At 31.2% G+C, this 11,228-nt stretch overlaps 4 non-coding genes across 4 annotated transcripts; all 4 read right to left on the reverse strand.

Annotated features, from left to right (window-relative positions):
- Window positions 1–6,917: 6,917 nt before the first annotated feature.
- Window positions 6,918–7,009, reverse strand: LOC141669772 (small nucleolar RNA SNORD24). Its single transcript, XR_012554032.1, has one exon. It is a non-coding gene; the product is annotated as a small nucleolar RNA SNORD24 (small nucleolar RNA).
- Window positions 7,010–7,091: 82 nt separating this feature from the next.
- Window positions 7,092–7,166, reverse strand: LOC141669823 (small nucleolar RNA R12). The gene has a single exon (XR_012554079.1). It is a non-coding gene; the product is annotated as a small nucleolar RNA R12 (small nucleolar RNA).
- Window positions 7,167–7,402: 236 nt separating this feature from the next.
- Window positions 7,403–7,541, reverse strand: LOC141669871 (small nucleolar RNA snoR136). Its single transcript, XR_012554119.1, has one exon. It is a non-coding gene; the product is annotated as a small nucleolar RNA snoR136 (small nucleolar RNA).
- Window positions 7,542–7,591: 50 nt separating this feature from the next.
- Window positions 7,592–7,676, reverse strand: LOC141669760 (small nucleolar RNA SNORD25). Its single transcript, XR_012554021.1, has one exon. It is a non-coding gene; the product is annotated as a small nucleolar RNA SNORD25 (small nucleolar RNA).
- Between the last annotated feature and the right edge of the window lie 3,552 nt (window positions 7,677–11,228).

An 11,228-nucleotide genomic window follows, 5' to 3' on the forward strand; every position in this document is an offset into this window, starting at 1 on the left:
TAAATAGATATTTCTCCAAATATCTATTTAGAAAGACCATCTCAATGTTCATTGATGCACTTTTAAATTTCACAATACGATAATTTTAGTATCATCTTAATGAACCTTATTCTCAAAACTCGAGAATATTTCATAAATTATATAAGGTCATCACTTTCGACTGTAATATTTTTGTATCAGTCTGACCTTATACTTCCTTCAGACCCAGATATATTTTCCCAATTTAAAAATTTATTTGGGTCCTAATGCTTTTATCTCGTAAGAAGATCTATATATTTTTTAAACAAGATTCTGTCAAACAGAACCACTCTCTCTATTTCTTAACATCCTTTCCCCCACAAAGGACATAGAGAGAACATGCACAATCCATTTTCTAGTACACGTGCTAGAAAATCTTGATTTATTGACTCTCAGTAATAGTCAAATTTTCTCTTGATATATTCACTTATCAAGAAATTATACGAGAAGCGCATTGCTTCTATTAAATTTACGAGTTCACCTTCAAGCAAATTATCAAGGCATTCGGGACTAGCAATTATCCAAGTCTTTTGCTCTCTGCAGGTTCATCCTCACATTCATCCAATAACTCGTAAGTTCATTTAGATGACTTTTAATTACAGATCTACCAGGATCTACTAGCTTATCGCATAAGCATTCCTAAACTCTGTAATAGTATTCTTACAAATCTCAAAAATTAGATTCATATATCGGATATTATTAGACTCAACCATTGTCTATGTATCCATCCAAAATATATCAATTGATTTTGGATCTCATGCTACCAACAGAGGTATTGGTATCAAGTTTCGAGATACCCCCACATTTCAATTATTTTCAAGAATGTTTCATTACATTCCACTATTCATAGAAAATTCAATAATTTTCTATTTTAGATACCCCCGCAATTTTAATATTTTACAGAATGTCAGAAAATATTCCAAAACTAATAGGAAATTTAATTATTTCCTTCTGTGGTATCATGTTTAAGGAACGATTAGCCCTCCGTAACTAATATCCTCAAATTCAGTGATAGTCTGAGCTGATCACAATCGTTTTGCATCTCTCTCAGAGCGCAACTCAAGCCTGCATCTACTCCATTTATTTAATGCGAGTAAGGTGCAACGACCTCATGAATATTCACGTTGCAAACAGAATTTGCCCGGTGATTATTCATCATCAAATTTATTCACTACCATCTTAATTATCTGTATTAAGTTGGATTTACCCTTGAGTTTATAGAGCACACATCTCTCTATTTAGCTTCAATATTGACTCGACTACGAGTACGAGTGATAAATGTTTTACTATCAAACCAGACAGTAAACACGTATCGTGTCACTACCTCTCATCTGAGCAGGTTTTACGTCATTCATTAAAATATATAAGATTTTAATATCATGTTTAAAGAACTTCCCGTGGTTCTTATCATTAAAAATTCAATTACCGAATTTCCCTAAAATATTTACATGGTTCAGACGAACCTACATTTCTGGCTCACCTACTGGTACAACCATAAAAGGCCCAAGGAAGAACATAAATCTTCAATAACCCCACATTCAGTGATCCTTGATCAACTGATGCGTTAGGGTTAACAACTTTTCGGATTCTCTCCGAAGTTCAGCATAACTACTGAGATCAATATTCGCCGTATTAAATATCATATGGATCACTATAATAGGCTCGTGTGTCACTGCCGCAGCAGACCGACACCAACACGTGAAATTACTATTTAACTGGAGGAAAAATCCAACCAGAAAAATATAATTTATGTGCCGACCCATAACCTGTACTCCAGGCCCATTAGGTTCTTTTAATGTGGAGAATCCTGAGCAATTGTAAATCTGGTTCACTTCAGCTGCCCACCTCGTCACATTATTTAACAACAAACATGTTACTGCATTCTATCCAGTATTACAAGTTTGTGATATAACTCCATTATTAAAGATTAAACAATAATAATTGATGCCTTATTATCACTCAACAATGATTAAAAAATTAATCACCAAATAATCAAGTTCCATCATGAAGGGTCACATTTATGTAGCCATATCATTTAATTGCATAGCAATATCATGTTATGAACTTGCAAACACGCATGTAAACTATAGCATATACGATTCTTGTATCAGTGTACTAATAATTCCAAAATCAATTCAGAATTAAGAAATCAATCACCATGTTAACAAAACATAATAAGCTATCCATTAATAGCGAAAATATGAACGAATTATAAATTTGGGTTTAATCTACCAATTGATAATGATCAACCCGAGAGAGATGTCACCAAATATGTCCACTTGAATATAAGTTGATCATAAATCAATAACCATTAACCATTAAAGCATCAATAGCCTTATAAGAAACCAATTATCCAACAACTTTGTGCTTACTTTTGCCTCGTACCTGTTATGCTTAAAAAAGCACCACTTAAAATCAAATTTATATTAATTTCAAGCACATGGCAACAAGTGATCAAAGAAATTAACGCACTAAATTTAATTTAATTAATGAGGCAAATAATGGCCACTCATATACCCATAAATAAATCCAATTTAAACAATCAAATTGACTTTTGCGTCTACTCACAAGAAAGTACGAAAATTAAAGGAAACTGCTTTAAGATTGTTATCAATCTTGTACGATAAAGACATTATTATTATATATATATTGAATATATAACTAATTCATAAGAATATTGCTAATTCTTAAATCACATAAACATATAAGAATTAACAATTAAATTAGGAGAAGGGTTTGAGAAAACAAACAGATATTGGATTTAATCTCGAGTCCAGAAAACTGTCTCCTTAAAGCAGTTTCGCCCCGCACCATCCGTGTTTAGCGACCTGCTTCCCAGGATAAAACGAGATACTAGTATAATCGATAGATCGAATATACTCTCAGCGAACTTGAACTGAACCCGAGAACTATCACCGGAATATTGAAAAAATTTAAGACTAAAGAGACCAAGAATGAAAGAGATGACTCTTATTTCCTTGACTTAATAAAACTGGTGCCCTAAGACTCTATTTATAAAGAGAGGCTTGAAAGGACTTGTTTTTCTTTTCGATGTGATAAATGGTATTTATAAGAAAAACTAAGGAATAGGTTTGTACTACTCTCGATGTGGTACAAAACCACTTTTCATATTAAAAGGTAAAACTTTGGAACATCAGTTCTCATTCACCTTTTACTCATTTTGAGCGTGTTAATATGCGTTGGAATCCCCTCGAAGAAAAGAAATACGTTCCAATAAATACACACCACTAACACATAATGTGTCTCACTCATATAGAGTCTCAAAATGATTCACAACTTAGTTTAAAATACTAAGTTTGTCCAACAGTGGGTACATAAATCTTTATGCGCCCAAACATTGAAACTTATTTAGAGGAATAATACGAAGGTTTATCTTAACTTGGAATATTGAATTGTACATTAGATATCAAGGCCAATAGACATGTACTTCGAACCTTTTTTTTAAAAAAAAGCCTATATTTTGAACTTGAAATATGATATAGATTCTAACACTTGCGGCTTGGTATGATTTATTCTTTTGGATACTTGATATTGAAGGCATATTATCGGAAGCAAATCGATATTCTTAAGAAAAAATTTTGAAAATCCTATTTAGTAAGAGACTCGTGCCTTATACCGGTTTTTATGCTAGTTTTTGCTAATTTTACAAAATTTTATTCAGCTGACCTACAAATTCATTTGTGCTAATTTTGCAATATTTATATGTAGGTGACCTACAAATTCAACGGAGCCTAATATTACATGAACAAGAAATAGGGTCCATGGTCACGAAGAAAGAAAAGAGAGGAATAGTTTCAGGTCAAACACGTTACATAGCTAAATTACCGGGGGGTGGGGGTCACGGAGTATTGGGGGAAGATGCTTTAAATGGGGGAATGTTGGTATCAAGTGTTTTAAACTGTTAATATGAAAACGTGTACAATTTTTTCTTGGTCTCTCCGTTATCTATCTCTCTTCCTTAGCTGGGAAGTAAGGGTGCACAAAAGTCAAAAATCGGATCGGACCGAAAACTGGATTTTTTCAGAATTAAGAACCGAGGACTGTATCGGCTCTCTCCGGTCTTGAGATCGGACCGGAAAAATCCGGATTGGAACGGGACCGGACCGGTTTGGACCGGTTTAATTAATATTTATATAAAAAAATTATTTACATAATTTTTTTATTTATTTTTTTCAAATTTATATACATTAAAAATTTTGTTACTTAATATGACAATAAAAATTTAAAAGTACATATTTTATTATTTTAAAAGTAAATATAAAATCTTAAGAATATGAATATCAATATTTTATTACATGAAGTACGAAATTTAGTAATTTAAAGTGTAGTATCGATCTATTTTATTATATAAATTTATTATCTATTAACTTCGATCAATAAAATATGATATGGGTGAATATTTAATATTTATATATGATCTTATAATATATAAACTAAAGGTAAAACAATTATACATATGAATTCAGATCCATTCAGGTTGGATCGGATTTTTTAAGGTCTTGGACCGGACTGGATCGAAGATTTACCAATTATACATATGAATTCAGGTTCATTCAGGTCTGGACCGAATTTTTTCAGGTCTTGGACCGGACTGGATCGAAGACCGGATTTTTTCAATTATAAGAACCGGGGACCGGACCGGGTATGTCCGGTTCAGTCCAGGTCTTGGACCACTAGATCCGGTCCGATCCAGATTACAGGTCCAGACCGAAATTCTGTACACCCATAAGGGGAAGTAGATAAATTATTCATACTCAAACTACCAAATGTACTGTAAGGTTCTTAATGGCATATTTATTACGCGTTATTTTTCCATTTTATTTTTACTGGCTTCTTCCACATTGTTTCCTCTGTATTCCGGCGATTAATTTCTAATTGTTTAAATTCCAGCTTAAATATTGTGGGATGCAAGTATTTTCATTAATATTTAAAAAATTTATCTATCTTGTTATATTATAATTTTAATATATATATATATATTAAAATTATAAATTTATAATAAAAATAATAGGATAACATGTGGTAATAGTTGAGCAAGATAAGTATAATATATCTAGTAATTTAACAAATTAATAGTTTAGCGAGTATATATATAACACTATTTATTTATTTTTTAATAATAGGATAAGATCTTATTGTAATTTTGTATGATAAGTGGACTATGTATGCAATAGTTTAATAATTTAGTAGTTTAACAGATATATAATATTATTTATTTATTTTTATAATAACCACAATTGGGATAACCATTGAATCAAATTATACATCATTTTAATTATTATAGTATAGTATAGATTTTATTTTTCTTGCTAATTTGTTTATGTTTACATATTTGATATTTTTTTTACTCATTATCTTCCCCCCTCTATTTCCCCTTCTATCTGTTCTCTGCTAATCGAATATATATATATATATATAAACTTCTTTAAAATAATATGATAGAAAACAGAAAAAATATATATATAACTTTAACGAGTTATTACTTTATTAAAAAATTATTATTTTATTAAAAATAAAATGTACTGTGTTCATCATATTGATACCGAAAAAAATATTATTCTAACGAAATTATTATTTTATAAAAATTAAACTACAATATATATAGTTCTGCCAAAAATTTAATCTACATATATATAATGTGTTTACACCAAAGTGATAAATCAGTTTCAAAAAATTAGAAAATGTCATCTAATATTATAATGTATGCCCATGCCTACACCTAAAAAATTCATAAATAAATTTGACAAGTTTTTAATTACAAATCATAGAATACGGTAAACAATCATTTTTCATCCGTTCGCGGTTCTTTGGTAAGCAGACTAGACAGCAAGGGCTTGCGGGTCCTGTGACCTGAGAGGAGAGTAAAGCGTAAGATCAAAAATTTCTGGAGCAGTTCCAGAAATATAAAATTAAATATATTTCATCTTTATATTGCATTGTTGACTTGTTAATTTTCTTCACAAATGATATTGCATTGTTGACTTGTTAATTTAAAATTATTTTTATAGGTGAGATTTAGGTAAATATCAATTAGATATCAATTTTAAATAGCAATTTCATAGCTTTAAAATTATTCTTGTTCCGGTATCAACAATGAGTGAAATAACAAAATAAGAACCTCGAATTTTAAAGAAATCCAGCCTGGACTGGATAAAGGCCAAAGACCATAATAATCAAATTTTTAATCCAGTTATATTAAGATTATAACTGTTGTAAAGTATTGTTAATCAAATTTTGAATTATCAGTCCACACACCATAATAATCTATTTTAAATCATTCCAGACTTATAAAAATTCAAACTTATGGCAAACTTTTGCTAGGCCGTAATTTCTTGTTTAACGATTTTTAATCATTTTTACGAGAAACTTTGATATAAATGTTACAATTTTTTTAATACAATTAACCATATCCTGTCAGCATTTCTTTTTGTGAATAATAATTTTACTAGTTAATGTAGTCCAGATAATAAAACGTTAAATTAATTTACCAACTACCTCAAATTTGTCAATGCAAGGACGCCGATTTTGAAAATTCAAACCAGGCTGAAAATGAGAATAAGTCAAGCAAATTGTTATTAAAAAAAAAAGTTTTAGCAAATTGTATGCAGTCCGAGATTCAACTGAAAAGACAGCCATAACTAAGAAAACTGCTTCGACAAAAAGAATTATCAACGATTACAGTCAACAAGACTTACCCAAGGAACACAATTAATTGAACGATGCTTACATTACGCTATCTAAAATGAATTTGGAGTTGCAATTGCTACAATTCGATCTATAAGGTGTATTTTCTGTTAAGCAAAACTTGTTCGAAATTTCTAACTGTCAATAGGCAAATTCCCAAACAAATATAAAAAATAAATAATAATAAACAGAAGGGCCTCAGAGATCTTGGTGGATATATGTCATCAAATGGGGGGTTCAATCTCCCCATCAAGAGTAGCAAATATCTTTCCTTGCATCACCGGCCAACCCCATATGCATTTTAAATAATTTCTTAAACATATTAGTAAAAAAATCTAATAATAATTAACTAAATTAAAAAAAAAAAGGAGAGTCAGAAGTAGCTGGTTAGTAAACATGGGATAATTCATAGGGAATCCGAATGATTTTTTCGTCATTCTCTCCAAATTAAATAATTACAAAATAAAAATGTATCTACCTTGTCACCAAAGAATTCTATGAAGAATAATCCGGAGCTAAAGGTAGAAGGACATACATATTATATACTACACATTCACTATTGCCTAACGATAGATCCCTTAAATCCACCCTGTTTTTGGAATTCGATCTAGGAATTGCAATATCAGGCTTTAATTTATATATGTATAATATATTACACACCTAAATTATCACAAAAACAATCTGTAGTTTCCCAACGTCCAAATGAACCATTACAAACACTCACCGGATAGCGAGGGGAACTATTTTTTTATAGCTTCACAAGTAGATATATTTGCAATTAATTCATTAACAGCAAATTATTTAACAAAGTAAAGCACACAAAAATAATTAACATATAATAATAATAATAATAAGTAAATAAAGACAGAACAACTCAGTCCCTTAGATGTTCATAAAAATTGCGATCATTTTCGCACATCATTACAGGTCTGTATAGACTCATCACCGTTGTTGTCATAAACTTAAACTTAATATTTATAGAATAAATATATAGCTGTTCTAATCATCTCCAGACTAAAAAGGGAGACGAGGAGATAAAAGGGAGACAAGAACAGCACGCTAAATGTTGCTTCAAGGGAACGAGTCGGCCAGAAACTAAATTTTTATTCTGCCGACCAGATTAAAGAAGCCTTCGCAACCTATCAGATCATCTACGTGGACTATAATTTTGGTGGAGATTGATATTGATGAGTAGAGCGGCGAGATGAAGATCAAAAACCCTAATTAAGACTAGACCAGGCAGTGGCAAGACGGATGTGTATCTCATGTGCCCTCAAGCTTTTGTTTATATAGACCCGATCTATCACTGTCTGGGCTAGGTTTCAACCTCCTTTCAGGCCCAACTTGTTTCTAGTATGTTAAGGCCCAATGTTATTAACAGACTACAAAAAAAAAAAGTTGTCTAGTTCAAGTCCTCCGGTTTGCTCTCTCACGGCTCCATCAAAATTTTTTTGTTTTGTTATTTTCTAAATAACTAATTATTTATTTTTTAGAGATAATTAGAAAGTATATCTATCTATTTATCTATCTTTTACTATTATATAAAAAACAAAACATTCAAAGTTTTTGTATGATGCCTGTTTTTTGGTACACGATAAATTTACCGAATTACCTGATGTATAAAATAACTGCAAGTGCACAGCGGTTAATTGTAGCAAATACAGGTCGATCCACAGAGACTATGAATTTTCAAAACCCTAACAATTTAAATCATGCGAACTAGACAATAAGATTTGAGAGGAGTTTGAATTAACCTAATTAGCAAATAGATCAAATAATATGGAAAACCTACGAATCCGAATCCGTTAATCAATCACAATTGATATCAACTCGCCCTAAAATCAATTCTCTGTTCTTCACAAATATATTTTAATTAACGAGACAAGCATATACTATGAAACTTGTTATCTAACAATAACCCATCAAAATTTCATGGAGTAAGCATAGACTATGAAAAATAAATCTGGTAACAATAATATATCAAAATCACTTTGTCAATTAAACAATTAAGCACCAAGAAAAATCATGATAATCAAATAATAGGAACGAGAAGATATCAAAGCAATTAAATTAACTTCATCTTCATCCTAGGGAACAAATTTAGCTACACATGATAAAAATATGAACAAAACAAATAATTAATTGGGTGTCTTGGGTGTTGGAATGTTGGATGTGTAAAATACAAGAGGGGAGACCCATATATATAGGGAAAATATGAGGGTTGGATTCTTGGAATACAAGTAGGATTCTTAAAGTAAATTTTTCTTCTTCCCCAATAAGGATTCTATTTATCTTCCAATTCCCTTGACTTCTAGAATAGTCCACCTCCTTCCTTATTTTCTCCTTTTCCAACTCAAATTCTGATTTTATTTATTTTCCTACAAAACAAAGTAAAACAATTTATTTATTAATAAAATTACGAAAATGGACATAAAATAGGTATTAATAATATGCAATAATACGGACCTATCAAATGCCCCCATACCTATCTTTTGCCCGTCCTCGAGAAAAATCAAAAAGAAAAATGCTAACTAAGAAAAGTCCTATGCTCCTTTTCGTAGGCGTGACTGGAAATTTTAGGTTTACCAACTCGTTAAACTCATAGACGATCTCTACAAGAGGAGTGTTGTCTCCTAAGGGTTTACATAAGATATGCCCATAAAATCTGTGAAATACTTTGATAAGTATCCAAACTCTATCAACAATAACATTCATCGGTGTCAACACAGAATTTTTAGGAAAATACATGCCTTTAAGACTCTTCTAATTATAGCCAAGATATAGGTATCAACAATCCGCTTATATCGACTCTGAACGTTTACAAAAAAATCCCAAGGTGTGTCGTGAAAATAGGTCTATGAAGAATCAATTGAGTAAGTACATTTCCTCTTTTTCAACCAATATTGAACGGACCCAATCTCTGTCAAAATAAGTATCTAGCCAAAATTCACAGTTATTTTTTTTAACTGACTGTGCAATGTCCATTTTCTTAGGCTTTCTATGTTACCCATGTAGCAAACTTTGGGCCAATGACTCCCAAACCAGATGGCCTTAGGGTACTAGGTTTTGAAATACCCCTACAGACTTAATTACTCGAGTAACAAAGGCCACAAAACAAGACTAGTCAATTATACTACTTATACCCATCATCTCAATTTTTTTTCTTTTTTTTATTTGTGAGGGATATTGGGTATTGAAGTAGTTTATTCAAGCATCTTTTTTTTTTCTTTTTTTTTGCTTTTGCTTTTCTTTTTTATTTTCCCGCAAAAATTGATTCGACATTGTTTCAACATGTGGGCTCTGTCTCAGATATCGAAAACTTCCCTAAACAATCTTTCCTACAAAGACCTTATGCAAATGTGTCGTCTTGGACTCTTAAGCAAAAATTCGTTCGACACAAGTTTCATGAAGACAACCTTACTCAACTACGTTCAAATCATCTCAAGGCATTATATATATATATATATAAGTTTTGAAAAACTGCTAACACCAACTAGTATTAAAGTACAAGAGTGGACTGGACAACTTAGCTAAAATATCTCTGATTTTTTTTATTTATTTTTTATTTTTTTTCAATTTTTTTGGATTTGTATATATATGTAAATACTACTAAAACCCTCCCCCATATCTAAATCATGCATTGTCCTCAATGAATGTAAATACGAGAGAAATGACAAAGTAAAAGGACGAGAATACCTGATATGGGAATGACAAAGGAATAGAACTAACTATTATACAACAAGAAAACTTACTTTGATCATGCATCAATGAGGTGAATCACCCATTCCTCATAATCAACTGGCAGTTCTAAAAATGACTTAAGCCTTTGACCATCAACTTTAAAAGTTTCACCAGTTTTAGGATTTTCAATTTCAATAGCACCATGAGGAAAAACAACTTTAACAACATATGGTCCCTCCCACCTAGATCTCAATTTCCCAGGAAATAAATGCAGCCTAGAGTTGTACAAAAGAACTTTTTGACCCGGAGAAAAAGACTTTCTCAAAATAGATTTGTCATGTAAAAGTTTAGTTCTTTCTTTGTATATCTTAGCATTTTCATAAGCATCATTCCTAATTTCTTCTAACTCGGATAGTTGTAATTTCCTATGGCTACTAGCAGTGGGTAAATCAATATTTAACTTTTCAAAATCAATATTTAACTTTTTAATGGCCCAATAAGCTCTATGTTCAAGTTCAACAGGGAGATGACATGCTTTACCAAAAACAAGCCTATAAGGAGACATACCCAAAATGGTCTTAAAAGCAGTACGATAAGCCCAAAGTGCATCTACCAACCTAACAGACCAATCTTTCCTATTTGAATTGACAGTTTTCTCTAGAATTTGTTTGATTTGCCTATTAGAGACCTCTACTTGACCACTAGTTTGAGGATGGTAAGGTGTGGCTAACTTATGAGTGATGGAATACTTCCTCAAAAGAGACTCAAACTGATGGTTTTTGAAATGCTTACCCTGGTCACTAATTATAGCTCTAGGCGTACCA

The sequence above is a fragment of the Apium graveolens genome, chromosome 6 (assembly GCF_009905375.1).
Source record: "Apium graveolens cultivar Ventura chromosome 6, ASM990537v1, whole genome shotgun sequence".
In the NCBI taxonomy this organism is placed as follows: Eukaryota; Viridiplantae; Streptophyta; class Magnoliopsida; order Apiales; family Apiaceae; genus Apium; species Apium graveolens.